Source organism: Chamaea fasciata, unplaced genomic scaffold (genome assembly GCF_029207755.1).
Source record: "Chamaea fasciata isolate MVZ Bird 193981 ecotype frontalis unplaced genomic scaffold, bChaFas1.0.hap1 SCAF_3, whole genome shotgun sequence".
NCBI lineage: Eukaryota > Metazoa > Chordata > Aves > Passeriformes > Sylviidae > Chamaea > Chamaea fasciata.
The window spans coordinates 113,095,075-113,116,158 of NW_027094088.1; the positions used below are offsets into that span (position 1 = coordinate 113,095,075).

General features: G+C 49.1%; 1 pseudogene; it reads right to left on the reverse strand.

The window, feature by feature from the left end:
• Nucleotides 1-399: 399 nt before the first annotated feature.
• On the reverse strand, nt 400-20,358 carry LOC136287428 (interferon-induced very large GTPase 1-like; annotated as a pseudogene).
• Between the last annotated feature and the right edge of the window lie 726 nt (nt 20,359-21,084).

The following is a 21,084-nucleotide window of genomic DNA, read 5'->3' on the forward strand; positions in this document are numbered from 1 at the left end:
CCACTGCACCCAGTTGTGGCACCGGCTCTAGGTCTGCTTGGCCAGGGTTGGGCTGGGCAGAGTTTGGGCCTGTTCCCCTTTTTTCCCACAGGTTCCCAGCTGAGCAGCTCCAGAGCACAGAACCTGGCTGGGATCAACCTTCTCAGCCCTCTGTGTGTGTGGCAGGCCAGCCTTGGTTCCCAGCGCTGCCTCCCTTGGCACCTGCCACTGACATTGGTTTCCCTGGATGTTGTGCTTTGGGGCTCCCTGCCCTCTCTGCTGGCCCTGCAGACAGTGAAACTCCTCCTGGAGCAGAGACCCTGAATGGAGCAGAGCCTCTGCTGCCACAGCCCATCTCCCAGACCCTTGCCCAGTGCTTTGCCACTCAGCAGGGTCAGCACAAATGAAACAGGCACCAACTTAGGGAATAAGTGTCATTTACTGTAATGCCAAACTGCCAAGAATCACAAAAGGATGAGCTCAGCAATGCACATAATCATTACTACAAAGATTGCATACAGTGATTAAGAAAGATACATCACCAGTTACCCCAAGACTTGACCATCCTCCAGATCAGCTGTGGAGCCCCTGTCACAGCAAAGGGCTGGAGAGCCCCCCTCAGTAACTGGGAATTACTGTGGTGTGTCCACCTGCAGGCAACGAGGCTTCTGACTTCATGGTGAGAGTGTCCTGTTCTTATATTGTTCAATGAACAAGGTGACATCACTTCTAGTGCAGGAACATCTGGTTTCATTCTCCTCTTGGGTTCCTCCCAAAGCCTGGCCGGGGCTCAAGGGGGGACCAAGGGAGTCGGTCTTTGATCCTACAGTCCCAAAAAACGCCAGATATTGGATTTCGTGGTCTTGTCTGATTTCTAAATATGGAGAGGTAAATACATGTTTCCCTAATGAGTACATTCATAGATCATATTGCTGATGATGCCTTATTATTAAGCAGATACATTTATACTATGGCTAATAATATTTCCCTAATAAGCGGATAGATATAACATTAGGTGGAAACATATATGGCATTAGGTCAACTTAGGGCTCAGGCCCTGAAGTTCAGGCCTCAGGCAGGGCCTGTTGTTCAGGCCTTAGTAATTCACCCAGTGCCACCCCCCTGTCCCCTGCCTGACTGCAGCACACAGAGCCCCAGTCACCCCCAGCTGTGGCTGCCCTGAACACAAAGGAGACACAGCAGCACAGTCCAAATCAACTCCTGTATCAGCAGAGCCTGCAGGGGATGAGGCTGGAGCAGCCCTTCAGCCAGCTCTCCACGAGGGCTTGGCCCTCACATTGCCAGCAGGGTTGCAGCACCTGCACAGCAAAAGCCCCCACAGCTCCCAGGGCAGAGCCAGCTGGTGCCACCTTCTCCAGAGCACGGCTCCGGCGCCACCAGCCTGCCTGGACAGCACCAGCACTGCCCCCAGGGCTGCTGCACAAGGTGCTGGCAGACAGGATTCTCCCCATGGGGCATTCCAAAGGCTTTTGCTCAGCAGAGGGGCCAAGGGCAGGAGCAGCTCCTGCCGGGGCTGAGGGCTGGAGGGAAGGGCAGCAGCCCCACGCACCTGAGCAGGAGCAGCTGCCTGGGACAGAGACACAGCACCTCAGAGACAGGGAGTGAAAGCACTGTCTGAGCCCCCGGGCAGTCATGTCACTGCTTTCCTGTACCTGGAGGCACAACAGCTCCTGCTGGGAGAACGGCCTCAGTTGATCCGGGAGGCTGCAATGAGGGAGGGAAGGATGATGCCCAAAAGCCAAGCAGCCCAGCTTGCAGCCAGCATGGAGCTGGCCTCAGGTCCTGCAGCCCTTTCTCTGAGCAGGACACCTCCTTGCTGCAGGAAAACTGCCTTTGGGGCACTGTCCATTCTTGTCCCACAGCAGCTGATCCAGGGGGTGCTTGGATTGCTGCCTTTGCCCTGGCCCTGGCCCTTGGGCCCAGGCTTGGTCATGAGGCCCATTGCCCGAAGGAGGGGGTTTGGTTTGGCTCTAGAATAAATCAGAGGGAAATGTTTATGGCAAGAAGGCAAGAGGATTCTGACTTTCTCATGAAGCGAGGGAGTTTCTGAGTGACGGCCACAGTAACGTGCCTTCTTTCACCAAATTTGGGAGCAATTGGATACCATTGTCTTCACTGGGCTTGAGAGCATCATCATTGGAACTGCATTTTGTGGAGAGCCTGGTACAAAGTTCTCCTAAACTGCAAAGCCACTGTGGTTCTTCCTTCCCATGGATGTGGCCTAACACCTGTCCAGCTCGGACAATGCTTCCTGCTTGGTGATTCTCCGCCATGCCTCAGGGATTTCTCCTTTGCCGTGAAATTTCCCATTGTACAAAGCTTCCAGCTCTGTTGTGAAATGAGACACAAACCATTTCCAGTACACCTGCATGGATGAATCTGGAAGAATTTTCCAAGTGGAAAAAGGAGGTCCAGCATCACGGTATGCCATGTATGGGATCAATTCACTGTCACCAACTTTGAAAAAGCCATCACTTGCAACAAGGCTGGAACAAATATCAATGACCAGGTGGTCCGTCTCACTCCACTTGGCTCCCACAAAAGCTCGTAGGCGATGGAAGACCAGCTGATGGTCTCCATCATGTCCCTGCATGGTGTTTGTGCAGACAGCCCCACAAAAGGGACACTGTTCCCAGCACCCGACAAACTGCTCTGCCAGGATGGTGTGAGGCTGTGTTGAAAACGAGCTCATGTCAGCACCAGCAAATTCTGTCATGAGCCTGTCCCTCAGGTTACGCAGATTGTCTGCCAAGGCACTGCTCAGGAATTCAATGTCTGTGACCTCCTGGTGCTCGATGCCCTTCAGGTCACTTCTGGGCAAGCTGATCACCTCTCTCAGTTCCCTGCAAAATTCATCCAGCCAAAGAGAGACTTTGTCTTCTCTGTCCTTTCTGTCTTTGACAGTTTGGGTTGATAAAGAAACAGCTGACAGGATGTTTCCATAGAGAAGATTAAGGGAGGAAGATAAAAACTTCTTCAGTCTCCCACTCCCATCTAAACAGTGACTCTTCACTCGTCTCTCAATGTAACTCCGAAAAAACTCTTTTGGAAACTTAAGGTACTGCTTGAAATACTCAAATTTTTCTTTTTCTGCCAGGTATCTCAGGATGCAAACTTCCAGAGTGGCTCTGCTGCCCCTGAAATCTGGGAATCTGCCCTGCATGTCCTCAGCAATGTCTTTAGCTGTCCTCTCATAGACTGCCCGGCGAAGAGCTGGTTCAATCTTGTCACAAAGGAAACCAGCAAAAGTTGTGATCGAAGTGGCTCCTTGGCAGGAAATCTGGAAACATTGGAAGAAATCTTCTCTCTTGCTGCTCAGGTACAGGACTGGGTCATTTGCCGTTTGGAATGCTTCACGCATGGCTTTAAACCTCTCTGCTGCCATTTTGCACAGGTACAGAGACAACTCTATGCTGTACTCTCTGTTAAAAGTACATTTTGCATCGCTGGGGACAGAGTTCACACCTTCCTGTACTTCATTGAGTATTTCATAGATAAAACTTCGACTGTAATCGCATTTCTCCTGTTCCTTCTTATCAATGTTTGCGTTCACACTTGCTGTGATGTTGTCTGTGATGCGCTGCAAGTTGATCACATCAGCATCACAAATCCTCTTTGTGATGACAACAAAATGTTTTTTTTTCATGACATGTTTCTCCTTGTCAAAAGAAAATCCTCTGCCTTTATGAAATGACCTGATCCGTTCATGGAAACCTGGCTCCTTAAACTGCTCTAGAAGGACATCTTCGATTTCTGCATCGATATTCACCCGTTCTGGAGGACGAGTAGCACGGGCCACTTTGGCAATCCACTCATTCCAGAGAAGAGTAAAGTTGTCTCTCAGTTGTCTCTCACTGAAGCTCTTCCCTTTCAGAGTCACAGCCAGCTCCCTACTCCTTCTCAGGAGCTCATCTTCATAATGCAACTTCCTTGCATCCAGTTTCCTCTGCTCCTTCTGTAGCTCAAGAAGATTCTCACATTTCTTTTTCGTTTCATGAAGAAGAGTCTCTTTTAGTTCTTTCAGCTTCAGCTCTGTGCTTGATTTCCACTGCACCAGTATCTCATGGTCTTTGTCTTCCCTGAAATACTTTTCCATTTTTTTCTCAATGGCATCACTTGTCTCTTGCACCAGCCCTTCAAGGTGCTCTCTGGTGACATTCTGCAAGTCCCCATTTCGAATTTTGTTGTCCAGTCTCATCTGGACGTCTAAGATGTGACTCCTCAGCCTCCAGGTCCACTGACAAAAGGCACTTTCCAGTTTCCTGTATGCAGCAATCTCCAGGGAATTCTTGAAGCTGAAAACAAAGTTTTCATTCAGCAAAGCATTCCAAAGGTCACCAATACGAACTTTCAGGCTCGAGAGTCTCAAAATGCTGCGCTGGGACTGCTTCTGGGCAGCCTGGAGGATTTTGCTCTTGAGTTGCTGGACATTCTGGCTGTAGGTGGGGTTGGGTGGTGCCATTGGGGGGTTTCCTTCCCACAGGTGAGCAAAGTAGTGAATGTGGGTCTTCACATCAAAGCCAATGACATCGCTGAAGGAGGAGATGTCACAGAATTCCTGCTGAGCAGCTACCACCGTCATTTCATCCAGCTTTTTCTGAAAACGCCTTTGTCCTTCCATGTTCTGCTCCTTGGCAGTTGCTTCTCCCACGTTTTGGTGGACAAAGAGGCAGCTTGGAGAAAGATTGACTTTCTTCATCCTCAGGAAAGCCTGCACAGCGATCTGGAGAACATCTTGCATTTCCGACGGATTTTCTCCAAAGATATTGATCACAGTCAAGTTGCCAACACCAATGACAAAGGTGGCCAACTCATTGTCATGGTTCAGGGACTGTTTATTGGCCACCTCGATGGCACGAAGTCCCTCTGTGTCAACCACCAGCACAAAATCAAAGCCCAAGTCTTGCTGCAGCTCCTCGCCCACTGGGATCAGCTGCATAAAGGCTCCGCGGGTGCATCTCCCCGCGCTGACGTTGAACTGCAGACCAAACATGGCATTCAGCAGGGTGGACTTGCCCGTGCTCTGGATGCCCAGCACGGAGAGCACAAACACTCGTTTGTCCCCCAGCCTCTCAATTAAGCTGTCAAAGATTGCTCCCACCCAGCGCAAGGGCAGGTAAGAAGCGTCCCCATCCATCAGCTCCACAGGATACCCTGAAACCATCAGATCTGCTGCAACTTCTGGCAGTTTGTCAAAACTCTCGTTCCTGGACTTCATTAGTTCCAGGGCTTCAAAAATCTGCCCTACCTCTCTCAGAAGGTGCTCCAGGCCAGTGGATGAATCATTGAGTTCATCAGAGATGGAATCCAACTGCTTCAGCAACTCAGTATACTCACTGTTTTTTTCCTGGCTTTTCTTTCCTGTCAAGATTTCAGACCATACCTCATGATAGTCTCTCCTCAGTTCTTCAAGGCGACCACATGACAGCTCATCCATAAAGATCTTCATCCACTGCAGGAAGTATTTCTTGGTATCTGTTGGCTGGGCCTGGAGAAAGCCAAGGAATGATTTCATCAGTGGGTTGAGAGGAAAAGCTTGATCAAGTTGCCTTCTTCTTATTGCTTTCTTCTCATATTCAATTTGGCTGCGATGATGCTCAATGCTCTTGTCCCCCTTTTCCTGCAAGCGAGTGAGTTCTTTGTCCTTTTTGCACCAGTGGTACCACAGTTTTCCTTGAAGTGGCAGCAGCTGGGATTTGATCTCAGACAACTTCTCTTTCTTCAGAAGGTCCACCAGCTCCTTGGCCTTTGCTTTGGCTGTCACACATGCAGGTTGATCTGCATCCACTATGAATCCGTGCTGGCGAGCTTTGTCCATGCAGGCATCCAAGCTAAAACAAGGATTAGATCCTTTAAGGAGATCCCTGATAATTTTGCCCAGCTGGTCCATCAGTCCTGCTTCATTTCTGTTCTTGATCCCTATTTTTAATTTGTTGCTTGGTTTGGCAGCAACAATGTTCTCCTTTTCTGCGAGAAGACAAACCAAAGGCCTTTGTGACTTCCACAGGCCCTGCAGAAGCTTTTCCCCTCTGTTGTCCATGTGCTCCAACTCAGATACAAGAGCCACATTGACAGCAGATATCTCCTGCAGGAACTGCAGCTGTGCTCCGTGATCCCTGGCGTCTCCATGCAGGTTACAGAAAGCCACGCAGCACTCAAAGGTGTCATCGGGGCTCCCGCGGGGGCAGTACCAGGCGATCTCCACCACCCCTTCCATCAGCAAATGCTCTCTGGTGCTGCCCCTGCAGTGGCGGTGGAAGAAAGTGTCGTGTTTGCGTCTGCTCAGCAGAGCGTTCAGCAGCTGAGACTTGGAAGAGGAGGCCGAGCTGCCAATGCGGATGAAGGACACGATGGGTGTCTGGGCCTGAAAGATGAGTTTGTTGTTGTAACTCTTTGTTCCGGCCTGCTTTCCTGACTTCCCTGCCTCTTTCCAGCTCCTTTGGATTTGGCTGAGGGCGTAGAGCGGAAACTCAATGTGTGAAGTGCATGGGTTGGGCACCAGCAGAGGCAGCGCCAGTTGGCAGAAGGCCAGCTTGGTTGCAAGGGTCTGTCTCAGGAAGTCATCAGCACAATGGAAAATGGCCATCTGCAGGTCCATGGGGTGAACATGGCCATCCCTGCTTGCATGTTCAGGGGCTGCTTCCTTCAAATCATCAAGAAAATTTTCAAAAGAATCTGATGGCTCATCCTCTTGCTCTATAGTTTCTGGTACGGAGATAAGTCTTGGGTTGCTGTCATCCCAGCAAGTCAGGTACCTCACCTGGTAGTCCACGGTTAACAGCTTTTGCAAGTAGTATAATGGCAATTCTGTGTCCTTTCTGGGCTGACTGTCCTGCAGAGATGTCTTGCAGATGGTGTGGAAATCTCCCATCCCCATTTTTTTTGGATAGTGACTTTCGAGTCCAAGGCGCTTGAGGAACTGGAGGAACTCCTGGTTTGCAATGACTTCATTTGGTTTGGATTGGCTGCTGTCTGACTTGGACGTGGATTGACGGGGTGGCTCAGGTGTTCGAAAAGTGTCTTGCAGGTCTCTGAGTATGTTCTGCATCCTCTGTTGATCGCATTTGTCATCCAAGCACCCACCGATCAAGGAATGCAAGTCCCGTTCCAGCCTCTCCCAGTCCTCGTCTCCACTGTGCTTTTGGAGGAGATTCTTTATCCGTGGGGACCACAAGCCTTTCATGTGATCTTCCATGAAAACTAAATGCTCCCTCTTCTGCTCAGGGGACAGCTCTTGCCTTTCGGGTGTCACAGTCAGACCCGTCAGGAGAAGGAAGGCCTCAGCTCTGTCGGCATCTTGCTCCTTCAGGTTCACGTACTCCTCATGTGCTGCTTCCATTTCCTTGGCCATGTACTGAATTTCTGGGTGTCCAAGGAGGTGCTGGAAAGTGCTGCTTTCCACCTGGTACCCTGTGCTGGTGGCAATCAAGAGCATCAACAGTTTCATGTCCTTCTGAGCCTGTTCCTGGAGAGACTGGAGGAAAGAATAAATGGCGAGGCTGCTGCTCATGGTGGCTTCTATCTTTGCTGCATGAATGGCAGAAGCAGAGCTTCCTGGTGCGTAGGTGACAGCATGGATGTGCTCCTTCATTTGCTGCAGTGTTTTGATGAGATCTCCAAGTTCAGAGACTTTGGGAGATCTGGGAGGTGCATGCTCAGTCTGGAAGATCCATTTGATAATGAAGGAAGCCTCAGGGAAGTCCTTGACAGAGTAGATGTGAGGATCCAGAAGGCTTCTCAACATTACCTTGATAGAGCTGGTGTTTTCTGGAGGTGACTCCTGGCAGCTCCGCACAGTGTTCACCAGGAAGTCCTGCAGGGCTTTGTCCGACAGGCACACGTTGATCCACACACTGGGGTTCCTGGTTTTTGCATTCAGATCATCTTTTAGCTCCATCAGCATGAGCAGCTTCCTTTCATCCACTGTCACTTGCCAGGTCTTCACAGTCCTCATGAAATCTCTGGCCTCTTGCACTGCAATTTCTATTTCCTCTCCAAAAGTGGTGCCAACACTCTGATTTGTCAGCTCCTTGTACGCATCCCTGAGGGCTCTGCTCATCTGACCCACGGACTTAAAATCCCCGCTGTGATTTCTCATGATGACATCCCACACTGGGATCAGCTCAAAGCCACGGTCGATAACGCACCACATTGTGTTTTCGGACACGAGCCCCGTTTTCCACTGAGGAAAAGAAGCTGTGTCTGGTGGGCCTCCTGTGTTGACCACAGAGAGCTGAATTGCTGTATGAGAACTCTCTCTGGCTCTTCCCAGGATAGAAGCATTTGAGCTGGATTTAGAAACATCCAGGGCCCCTGCAGCACTGGCTCCGAAGCTGCCCCAGCTGGCCCCGACAAAGCTGTTCAGTGCTTCACATGTTTGTCGCTTCATCTCTTCCCTCTGCTTGGCTCGGAATCCTACTGTCGATGCCTTCCACCAGAATATTCCCCCAAAGTGGAGCGGACCTTGGTTTACGTGGGACCCAAACCTGCTGAAGAACCTCTCACACCTATCCAGCAGGGGGGCCTTGTCTTCCTGAGTGAAGCTCAAGAGCTGCTCCATGTCTTGCAGCTCCTGCAGGGCCACATCTGAGAGGAGAAGCTGATGCCTTTGGAAGTAGCAGGAAGCCAGAGGGATGTACTGGTACATGGTGGTGCAAAAGTAGCTTTGCTCAGAGCAGGACTGGTGGGTGTCCTGGGACTGTGAGGACGTGCTCTGATCTCCACTTCCTCTCAGAAGGACCCTCCAGAACGAGGCTGTGGCAGAAACGCTCATGCTGAACCCCAGCTGCTCCATGGACTTGGTGAAAGTGGATTCTGCTGCAGAGGATGAGAACTCTTTCCTCTCAAGCAGCGATCCTTGCTCTGGACTGGTGAGCTGGAATCCCTCAGGAACCCTGAGGAGCTGCTCTCGCTTTGCCAGCACATCTTCAGGTCTGCTGGTTCTGTAGATGCCCTGCAGGGCCAGTCCCCCTGACGCCCATCTCAGCACCTCCGTGTCAGGGATGTTCTCCCTCCTGCCTGCTGACAACTCCGGCTGCTCCAGCTGCTTCTGGATGCCCTCCAGCATATCTGCCAAGGGTTTCTCTGGTGGTGGCCAGAACTCCTTAGGAATCTCCATGGCTTGCCACAGCTTCTCTGCTTTCTCCTTCACAGCATCCTGGCTGTGGCTGCGGCTGTTGAGCATTTCTTTTAGATCCTTCAGGGCTTGTTTGGCCACTTCTTGTCTCTCCTTTGTTTTCTCCAAGTGCTCCCTCTGCACGTCTTTTGTGGTTGTTTTGTCATCTGTTATTTTCAGGAGTTTCTGGAGTGCCTTTTTCTCCCAGAGGTGCCGTACCTCACACTCCAGCTGGAGGTAGTCTCTATATTCCAGATGTTGCAGGGCTTCTCTGCACTTTATTCCCAGGATCTGCGCCACCTTGGGCAGCCAGTATCCAGCATCCAGTCCTTCCTTCTCTAATTCCTCTGCCAGGAGCTGTGCCTTTGCATCCCCCTCTTGTGTGTCCTCCTGTGAAGCCATGTCTGTGGAGGAAGAAAAGAGACTTTCCCTAAGGTGCTGTCAGAGGCCCCAGCCTCCTGGCAGAGGCTCTGCAGCAGCTGCAGCCCTGGGGATTGCTCCCAGCCAGCTGCTGGAGCCCAGCCTGGGATGGCACAAGAGCCAGGGTCCCATTCCCAGCACACTGGATGTGCCTGTTGCTTTCCTGTTTGCAGGATCAACCCTGAGGTTGAGTGTGTATCCCGGAGACAGCACAGACACACAGAGACACAAACACCTGCAGACAGACACACACAGACACACAGACACAGATATAGAGACACACAGAGACACAATCACAGACACTCCAATACACACAGACAGACACATGCAGACAGACACACAGACACACAGAGACACACACAGACACCGACACATTCAGACACCAACACATTAGACATGCACAGACATAGACAGAAACTGACACACTGACACACAGACACACACAGACAGTGACACACAGACACACGAAAACAGACACACTGACACACACAGTCATACACATGTTATAAGTACATATTATATTATTGGCTTTTTGCAAATATTAAATGAATACTATATGTATAATGTTGGAAAACTTTGCTGTATTAATATAGTTTCTTTTATTTCTGCTATTAATGAAACTTAGAAATAATAATGTGATGAATATATATAGATTTCTTAGGTTATAGCATGGTATAAAAATAAAGACTGCTTTTGTTCATGTTACCCAGAGAATGGAAAAGATCATCAGAAACATTCCCTGCATTCCTGGATTATCTTCACCAGGTGAAGATGGCGGTGACCAGAGCTTCAGGGGAGGAATTTATTGAACTTCTGTTAGCAGGGAGTGCGAGACTGGATGGAGCCACAAGAAGATTGATATGCAAAATAAAATGATTGGGGGGAAGTTGAAACTAAACAGGGAAACATCTAAACTCGAGAGGAGTGTTTGAATCATGCATGGAGATTTATGAATATGCAACAAGCTGATGCTTTTAAGGAATGAGCTATTGTTAGTAAGGCATGGTCTTGGTTGAATGCCAAGAGAGACTCGGCCGTAATTGTTTATTGATTAAACTATTTGCTTTATTCTGTCTCCTACTTGTCTTTTTATTAAACTTATAAATTTTACCAAAGAAACCGAACCTTGTTTTTCACAATGGGGTGGCTCCTTCTGGGATATACACCTCGTCTCTGAGACCCCAGGGGACCCCGCCGAGTTCAGCAGTCTCACTCTGCTTCTTCTGGCGTGGGTCAGGGGGTTTTGCAGGTCAAACACCCGGAGGGCAAGAAAGGAGACAGGAAAGCAAAATGAAAAAAGGGAAGAAAAGACTCCCTAAGAAACCACGGTTTTTAGCTCCGTAGAAATCCTGTGCATGAAGACCCAGCAAAAGAAAAGGAGGATTGTGAGTATTTTTTCAGAGGGTGGATATGGGGTGGGGAGTTAGCAAGAATGTGTGAATGAGATGCTGGCTGGGTATCCCCAGACTGGCAAAGCAAGTGTGGAAGTCTCCCAAGCTTCATTTCTGTTCTTTCCCAAGAAAAACAGCCAGTAAAGCGACAAAGCAAAAGATAAAAGGAATGAGACACACCCCCCAGGGTGATTGGGATTGGGTCCCAGGGAGGGGTTGGACCACTTTGGAGAAAGGGGGCCAAGGGTTTTCCAGCACAACCCACTGGGAAGCGGGAATAAAAGGGCAGGGGGGCCCAACATTTTTCCAGGTTGAGGATTAAAAACACACAAAACGGAAAATGTAAAGCTCAAGAGCACCCGGGCTGAAAAAACTGCCAGGTTGAGAGTGCAAAACACAAAAACTCAGAAGTGTAAGGCTCGAGAGCACCTGGGCTTTAAAAAGATGCCAGGTTGAGAGTAAAAAACACTAGAGGCTTATAAGTGTGACAATCCAAGAGCATCTGGGATTGGCCAACAACATTTGAGATTTTATAATAGCCATGGGTAGATATTAACAAATAACTTCAAAGAAAAAGGTACCATTTTTTGTGTGTCCAGTTGTGAGTGGGGGAGAGTGAGACAGACATAGTGAAGAAATAAAATTGAGTGAGTGGCAATGAATGAATGTATATGCAATATAGATTGCTGATTTTTAAACCTAACTTCGTTTTCTCAAAGAAGGTGTATTGTACTGTATTGTTGAGAGAAAGTGTTTCCTGTGCCTTGGGGAGGGCAGCAAAGTGGTGTTCAGGTTGTTAGGGAAAGTGAGAAACAGAGGCCAGGGATGAATAGATAAAACCCTGAGAAATGGGATAGAAAACCAGTAAGTCAGGTTCAGGGAAAAAAGGGAGTAAAAGGATGCCAGCACAGATACCCCAATATAGCCCTTTGGGAGTTATGTTAGCTAACTGGATATTGATCCTTGTACAAGAAAAAGGGACAAAGTAAAGATGATTCAGTATTGTATGATAAAATGGGCAAAAAAGGAAAAAAGATCTGACCATGTTTATTTGCCTAGATATGGCTCTTCTGAAGTGTGGATTTGTCAGGCTTTAAACATATTTGTAAATTCAAAAGAACCATTTGATGCGGGAGAAAAAAAATATGCTGCATGCTGGATAGAAGACACAGAACCTATGGGGATAAGAGTTTTTAAAACATCAGAAACCCCAGAGAAAGAGCAAGAAGAGAAAAAGAAAGAAAAGGGCTGGGACCTCTTAGAAATGTTACCTCCCCATTCCCGCTTGTTTACCCGCCATTCATGTCTGTGCCGCTTGTGGCAGAGCCAGGATTCCCACCTGTCCCAGCTCCTGCCTCACCGGGGGTCCCACCTGTCCCAGCCCCAGCCATGGGGTCCACAGCAGCTCTGCTGGCCCCACAGGAGGTCCCACCTGTCCCAGACCCAGCTGTGGGGTCCAAGGCAGCTCCACTAGCCCCACAGGAGGTCCTGTCTGCCCCTGCCCCAGCCGTGGGGTCTGCAGCAACCCTGCTGACCGCTCCAGGGGTCCCACCTGTCCCAGCCCCAGACGCGTGGTCCAAGGCAGCTCCGCTGGCCTCTCCAGGGGTCCCGCCTGCCCCAGCCATGGCTGTTCCAGCTGTCCCACCACCAACCCCATCCCCTGTGCCCACTCCGGCTGTCCCCGTCCCGGCTGCTCTGTCCGTGCTGGCCCCGGCCATGCTGGGTGCCACCGCTCAGGCTGGCAAGGACCATGTGCAGATGGTCCGTGCCCTGGCTTGGTTTCTGCCAGGAGACTCCGTCTCTTCAGCGGTTCCGGCAGCAGTCCCCGCCTACACCCCCTCATTCTTGGAGAGCTCAGCTTTGGGGTGGACGCCTGCCTCCACCCCACTTTCTCTGACAATCCTATCAACCCTTGCCTTTGCCACTGTTCAAATACCAAACTAAAGTTCCGAAGAGCTTGCAGAGCAAGCCCTCTCGGAAGGGGAAACAATATATGTGGAGGGTTCTTCCAGATGTTTACAAGGAAATAGAATGTCAGGGTATGCTTGGTTGATGGCAAAAATATGCAAACCATTGAAAAAGGAAAATTACCTTCAAACTGGTGAGCTCAAACTTGTGAATTACATGCTCTAAAAAGAGCACTGGAATATCTAGCACACAAGAAAGGAACTATATTCACACCTATTCAAGGTATGCTTTTGGGGTAGTACATACCTTTGGAAAAATTTGGGAAGGGGATTACTTAATTCAAAGGGAAAAGGATTGATACATGAGGGTCTCATTCTAGAGGTTTTAGAGGCATTAAAATTGCCTGAAGAGAGAGCTGTTGTACACATTAAAGGACACCAGAAGGGAATGACCTCAGAAATAAGCGGAAATAATTAGGCAGATCAAGAAGCTAAGGACACAGCAGAAGATGGGAACAAAAGGGTTATATTTGACCTTAAATAATTTTCACCTCAAAGAAGGAAGATCTGGAAACTCCAAAGATCAGTGAAGCAGAAGAAAAGGAGTTAAGTAAGATAGGGGGAAAGCCAGATGAATGTGGGAAATGAAAACTTCCTGATGGGAGGCAGTTACTTAATAAGCCACTTACTAGGAAAATATTAGAAGACATGCATCAAAAAACTCATTGGGGTACCCAAGCTCTGTGTGATCACTTTCTAAGGAATTATGTGTGTATTGGGATTTTTGGGTTAGCAAAACAAGTAACTGAAAGATGTATAATTTGCCAAAAGGTAAATAAAAAGGTAATGAGAAAAACAACATTAGGAGGTTAGGAGTTAGCTCTCTGACCATTTCGAAGTATCCAAGTGGACTTTACTGAACTTCCCCAAGTACAGAGGTGGAAATTTTTGTTAGTGATAACAGATCATCTAACTCATTGGGTGGAAGCTGTTCCCACTGTCAGAATCACAGCCAATGTGGTATGTAAAACCCTTTTGGAACAAGTTATTCCCAGGTATGGAATGGTTAATAGGATAGACTCGGATAGAGGAACAAAGACATTTTACATCAAAAGTCTTGCAGCAAATAACTCAAGCCTTGGGAATAAAGTGGGAACTACATACCCCATGGCATCCACAGAGTTCAGGCTGGGTAGAGAGGATGAACCAGACTTTAAAGAGAACTTCCACAAAATTAATGATTGAAACACAAATGTCATGGGTAAAATGCCTACCTTTGGCTCTATTGAGGGTCCGAACACAACCCAGGTCAGACCTGAGAGTGCCACCTTATGAGATGATGTTTGAGTTACCCTTTTTGACCACCCAACATGAAACTGCTACCTACGAAGAAGGAGAAATGAGTGTTAAAAAATAATTCTAAAACATCACAATTGCAAAAACTCTTAAAAATTTGCGGTTGAAAGGGATAATTCCTCAAACCACACCTTTAGACTTTAAAATCCATCATATCCATCCAGGGGAGCGGGTACTAGTGAAACCATGGAAAGAACAATCTTTAACTCCACAATGGGAAGGTCCTTTTCAGGTACTACTGATGACTGAGGCAGAAATCTGGACCAGGGAGAGATGGTGGATCCACGCCAGCAGGATCAAAGGACCTGTGGAAGAACCAAAGGAGTGGACGATAACATCTAAACCGGGTGATACCAAATTGACTCTTAAGCTGGGCCTGGGTGGTAATGAATGGGGAGGACCTAAATGATCCAAGAAATGTACAAAGAATCACACCTAACTGGGAAATAAGGCCTAGCTTCTATCAGTGGTTTCAAGTGCCACCTGGACAAGTTCTGAGACACCTCCAATACCCCCCTTGGAGAGGAATACTTCCACTCCAAACAGGAGGATCAGGACTGTTTTGATCAGTGAGTCCTCATATTCTGGCCTTAGCCTGTGACTTATACAAAGAAAAGGAGGAATTACAACTTCAGTGCCATACCATATACCCTGCCTGATTCATCCCAGTACCAGACATGCTAGCTGGGTTAAATGGAAATGTTTAAATTGTGGAATAAATTGGTATTGTAGTTCACTAAATCGACACGCTCGCTGTATGAAGTGTCAAATGCCCAATCTGTTCCCTATCCTGGTACAACTACGAACAGCTGAAATAGTAACTTTGCTTTGTGGATGGGAATTACTAGTGCCTGTTGAGTGAGAAATACCTGAGGAACAGTGAGAAACTACAGTTAAGAAGTGTCAAAGATGATTTGCCTGGATATTAACGAAAAGGAAGTGACAAGGAAATAGAGGGCAAGACTGGGTTACCCACTGTACTTGCCACCAAGATCATATACACGTGCAATGGGTTGCAACCCCATATGCATGGGAGGTGGAGGTATAAGCCATATCGGACCTCTGTTATTCCTTTTTCTGTCACTCATTTTTTTTCTTTTCCTGCTTGGGAGACCGGCAAAGTCATGTCACAGGTGTTACCAAAAGCTGCATATGGAAAGAAAATGAGGTTCCTTTTTTATTACACATACCCATGTCAACAGTCACTGTTATAACCCATCCAAATTAGGTACGTGTATACAAAATGGGAAAAAATAGTGGATTGGGGAAAACTTAGGAACAAGTGGTAACAGGTTGGGAAGAGAATGTCTGAAAGGGGAGAGATGGATTTTACAGATGCTATTGGGAGTAAAGTCCAAGACTTAGTAAAAGAACAACTGGTAAGCAAAAAGGCAAAGCCAGCACAGCAATCTAACTCTGTGCAAACTTCACTTCAAGATTTGTATGCAAAACTGGACCAGCAAGTAGAAAAAGAGAGATCTCGAGACTGGGGAAAAATCTGTTTGTGGAATTGGGGGAAAAAATAATTAAGGAACTTAACCAACTCTTGGGTCTGTGGAGGGGCTCTGATGTCAGAAGAATGGCCATGGAAAGGCAGAAGCTTAGGCCCGTTTGAAGTCCTTAAGTGGAACCAGACAAATATAAGGGGGGGAAACCAACCAGAAGGGTGGATTTTAAGCTCAACAGTGATAGGGGAATGTTGGAGGTTAGATTTGTTTCTTTTTCACTTATAGATTTTTTCCCATAAGTTGCTAGGAAACTAACTACTGGGTACCTACAGGTCCTTAATGAGAACAAAGGGGCCAAAGGAGAGGAGTTGAAGCACCTGGCTACATTTCTTTGGGTCTCTGGGAGTTTAGAACACGAGTTTTGGGGGCAGGTAAAGGACAGGGCTGGGGGCAGCTTCCCTCTCTTGCTCTCGGGATTGGAGAGAGGATGGCCTGGCTGCTGCTTGCTGCGGGAGGAGTTCACTGTCACCACCAAGTCCAGTCCTAGGAAATCTACCCCCATCTGCTCTTGTGCCCGGGAATTCTGAGCTCACCTCCCCCTGCCCTGCTGGAACTGGGCCGGCTCCGTTTCTTCAGCACTGCTTTGAGGGTTTTTGCTACTCTGTGGCCCCACACTGCCCTGCCGGGACATCCCTGCCCTTCCAGCTACCACCAGCGGAGCATCTGATATATCTCATCCACCTGGGATTTTCCACCATTCCACCTCGTTGCTCTCAAAGTCCTGCAGAGACACCGAGATCAGACTGCCCTGGGTTTTGTGAAGCAAAGCCCCTCAAGGTTCCTGGTTCTGTTTTCTTGTTAATGCTGGAGTTGTTGTTTGTTTGCTTTCTTATACATACTACTAAAGTACTGTCATTCCTATCCCCATATCTCTGCCTGAGAGCCCCTTTAATTATCTACATTATAATAATTTGGAGGGAGGGTGTTTGAATTCTCCACTCCGAAGGAGACCTGCCCCTCCCTACCAGACACCTGTCTTTCCAACTAAGACACACCTCCAACTCAGGAATATCACAAATGGTGAAGGGTGTCCCAGGATTCTGTGTGGGGCTGGGGGCCAGAGGCTGCTCTTCCTTCCAGCAGGGGTGATCAACACAGGGGCCGTGCAGCACAGTGGGTCTGACCTGACATTCTGCTGCCCTACGGTTTTTTCCTTTTTTTTCCCCTCCCGGTTTTTTTCTTGCTTCAGCATTGTGACCAGGGCTTGCCAGCTTGATTCTCTGCTCTTCTGAGCTTCGGAGCTAAGAGCTGGAGCATGTTGAACTGAGAACTGGAAGCACCCCCATCCCCACCAGCCCAACCTCAGGCCCAGCCATTGCCAGTGAGCTGTTGTTATAAATAAGTATGTAGTTATTATCTTTCACTATTATTAAATTTTGTAAATTATTTTGATAGAGTACAGTTGGTAATCTCTCTTTAACTGCTTTTGATATAGTGTAATTTGTTAGCCCTTTAATACCCTAATCCCTGGGTAGATTGTATATCTTAGTGTGATAAATATTTATTATAGTTTAAGCTTTTCCTTAATAATATAATAGAGGATATGTACTATGTATTATAACATTAACTTTTGCAGAAGTAATTGTAGTTATGAAATAATAACAGATGCCTTTATTTCTGTAACTAATTGACAATAGTGAAATAGATAATGTTGATTGAAAGTGCTGGTAAAAATGGCTAGAACGTCTGTATGATATAATACCATTCAAAAAAAAACCTAAGCAGATAACACTGAAAGAGCAAGGAGGAATCTACCCCTGACCCTTCGGCTATCAATAACTGTAAACCACAGACCAGGGGGCCTTCTGAGGAAATAAAATACAAGACTCAAAATCACATCTGAATTGTGGCATGTACTGTAAGAGGAGGTCAAGGGCTGAACAAAGATAAAGAATTCCCGGAAAATGTAAACGCAAAGGAATATGTATAATCTTCATGAATATGCATTTGACCAATGCAATAAGGAAGTATACAGGACGAGTTGTTATAGTTAACTGTGTGCTTTCTGGCAGTTTGCCAGACACCCTAGCGCTTAATACTGTTCCTTTTATGCATTATTAAACTTTTATTTAAAGACTGAGCCTTATTTCCCACACTGCAAAGCAGTGACGCCTACTCAGCCCCCTCTGCTTCTGCCACTGTTTCGGGGTGTTTTGCTACACTCGGATTCCCCGCTCCGGCTCTGCAGGGGCGCTGAGAGCGGCTGCTCCCCGTGGGCCGTGCAGGGGAAGCCAACTCTCCTCTCCCTGTCCCCGAGCCGCCATGGCCGGCCCAGAGGCGGCCGAGCTCGCGCCACAGCGCCCCCTGCAGCCAAGGAGGAATCATCGCACCCGCCCAGCCCGGCCGGGAGCCACCAGCGCCCCTGCTGGCTGTGCCCGGAACTGCACCCAAGGGGCGGTGCCTGACAGGTGAGACAAGGCTGCCATTGGGTGTCTGCCTTTCTTTGGTGCTGCTGCCGCCGCTGTTTGTTTCTCCTGGTGTATATATATATCCTCTAGTAAATACCTGTTATTCCTATTCCTATATCATTGACTGAAAGCCCCATAATTTCAAAACTACAATAATACGGAGAGAAGTGGGTCATATTCTCCTTTCCAGGAAGCTTCCCACCTTTTTTGGCAGACACCTGTCTTTTAAACCAGTACAGGTCCATCACTGCTGGTCACTTGTTATTGAAAAACCCCTGAAGGACAAGGCAGTCATGGGTCACAGCCACTACAGACACAAGAGGGAAAGTCCTGCTCATCACCTTAAATTTCCTTCCACCACACATTAACCCATGAAATTGGTCAAGAACAGCCAGTTAATCTGAGCATTTTGGGTTTCTGGAAAATTTTTGATCCTGCTTCTCCCAGGACACAGGCATGTCCCTTCCAACTTAGACCATTCCATGCTTCTCACCCTAACAGACCTGGCACTTTCACTGGACAGCTGCCTTTAAATTTTTGGGGGTTTTGACACTGTCACACAACCCTGAAAATTGTCCCAGTCTCAGTTCAGTCTCAGTTCACTTCAATACTGCAGAGATTTATTCCTGGCAAAAAAATCCTTCTGAGCATCCAGCTTCCATCCCACCAAGGTCACAACACTCTTACCAGCTCAGGTACTGACCCCAGGGGCTTGGACTCAGGTAGAGATCCGAGGGCTCCTGTACGCTTCCAGAGCCTCCGGGGTCAGCTTTCCCTGAGGAATGCCTGCAGATTTGGGCAATCTGTGCAAGGGCTGTGGGCTCTGATTCCCCTCACCCACCTCACAGCAGATGCTCCCATTGCTCCCAGCCTTGGCTTCCCAGCAGACACCAGCAACCGAGGGCCCCAGCTCAGGGGACACAGCACAGCAGCAGTGGCAGGCCTGGGACACACGGCAGGGTGTGGAGGAGAGGATGAGAACCACCTCAAGAACTCAGCAAAAAGAGCACCTGGAAGGAAAGGCCCAAAACCCTAAAGGAGAGGAGCAGACACTCAGGAGAAGGCAACACATGAGCATGGCAGATTCATTCCAGGGAGCACTGGAGGCCAACACTTCTCCTCCACTGGGGAAAGCAGAAGCAGGAAAAGCCACTGGCTCGAGATAAGGGCAGTTCAGCAGCAGACGAAAGCTGGGTGTGCTGGCAGAGCACAGGAGGGACTTCCAACACCAATTGTTTTCTTTGGGCACATGTCCAGCTGCTCCCTGGACAGCAGAGCCTCAGTGCAGGACAGCTGCTTGGGAAGGGATCTGCTGGCTCTGGGTCACTGCTGGAGCTTGTCCACTTGAGCCACTTGTCCCAGCCCTGTCCCCTCGGAGATTCTCTCCCACCGGAGCGCTTCCAGCACGGCTTCAGTCTCAGGAGCCAGAGACTGCCCTGAACATTAACTCCAGCCCAGGCACCCCCTGAACCTGCCCCCAGGCACCCTTGGCAGACCCTGCACGGCTTCCCATTGCTGCAGAAGTAGGGAAGCAGCAAGGCTGGCAGCAGAACCTGCCATGGCAATGCCTGCACCCCGTTTCATGGGAACAGCCCCCGAGAGTGTTTTCCCAGCCCTGCCCCAGGGAAAGGGGCTCTGGGAACACTGCTACCTCTGTGGGGCTGTCCCAGGGACCAGAGCGTTCTGGGTGCTGGCGCTTGGACTGTAAGAGAGGAGAATCCCACCCTCCCTGCACGGGGAGGAAGAGGAAGAACTGAGCCCCTGGGCTTGGGGACAGAGCAGGATGTGCCGTGCCTGCCCCTCATCAGCACGGAGCTGCCCTGCTCCCCAAGGAGCGGCTCGGGGGCCAGGAACCCCCAGCAGCAGTCCCATCGCTCCTGCCTTCAGGGCAGCGCAGCCATCCGGCCCCACCTCTGAGCCCGGCCCCCTCCCAGCTCAGCCCCGCAGCGCACACGGCTCCCCCGAGCTCCCCCAAAGCGGCTGCCAGCAAAGGCGGCTTCCTGCAGCCCACGGAGGAGCACACACCGCCCGCCCGCTGCCCTCGCACCCCTCTTCTCCTGCCCTGCCATCTCCCCAGCCGTGCCCCAACACCGGCAACAGGAGGCACGAGACCCACAAGATCCCGCTGCCTGCTGCTCCCGGCCCCACAGCTCATCCCCAGGGCCCTACCTTCTCCCTGCGTGCCCCGCAGCTCCTGGCATGGGAGAAGCCCAGCACAGCCCCTCTTTATGTAGCCCTCTGAACTGGGTGCGGCTTCCCCTTGAACAGGGGCAGGGGGGTAATTCCAGTAAATCATGTTTTTTACTGTACCCCAGTGTGAAAGTGAAACCACTCTTTTGGAATCCGCTTATTTGAACGAGAGCCAAAATTTCTATCCGGTCATGGTTTGAGTTGGCTCACAGTCAATTCTCAGCTCTGTGCACAGACCTTTCACCTTGAACTGTGTGCTGCTACCTGGAGGGCAGCTGAGGCTCTCAGCCCTTTCTGCAGCTGACGCTCCATCTGGAAAAGGAGCAGGGAAACCACAGCAGCATTGTTATAGATATATTTATGCATAAATTCATCTGCCATAAGTTTCTTCATGCTTACATCATGTAGAAGTTTGCTTCAGCAGTGATAACACTGAGGTGATTGTGATGGTGCATTCCCCCAGCTCCCTCCTTTCCAGGCTGCAGTGGGATCTGAGAAAATGCTTGTTAGGCCTTGGCCTTGAGAACAGCACCTGGCCTCAGCTCCTCTGAGCTTATCAGAAACATTGTCTGCTCCCAGGAACTGCTAACAAGCTCCTGCTTTTCTTATGACCAGCCTTGGAGAATATTCCTCTGGCCTGAATGGCAAAGCATCCCTGTTCTCACACTTTTAGAGAAAATGCCAACAAAAATTCTGGCCACTATGAAACACTGTTATGACTGAAGCCCGCTGTCTTGTGACCCTCTAAACAGCAGTCCAAAATGAGACCATTTGAGCTCTCCTGGGACC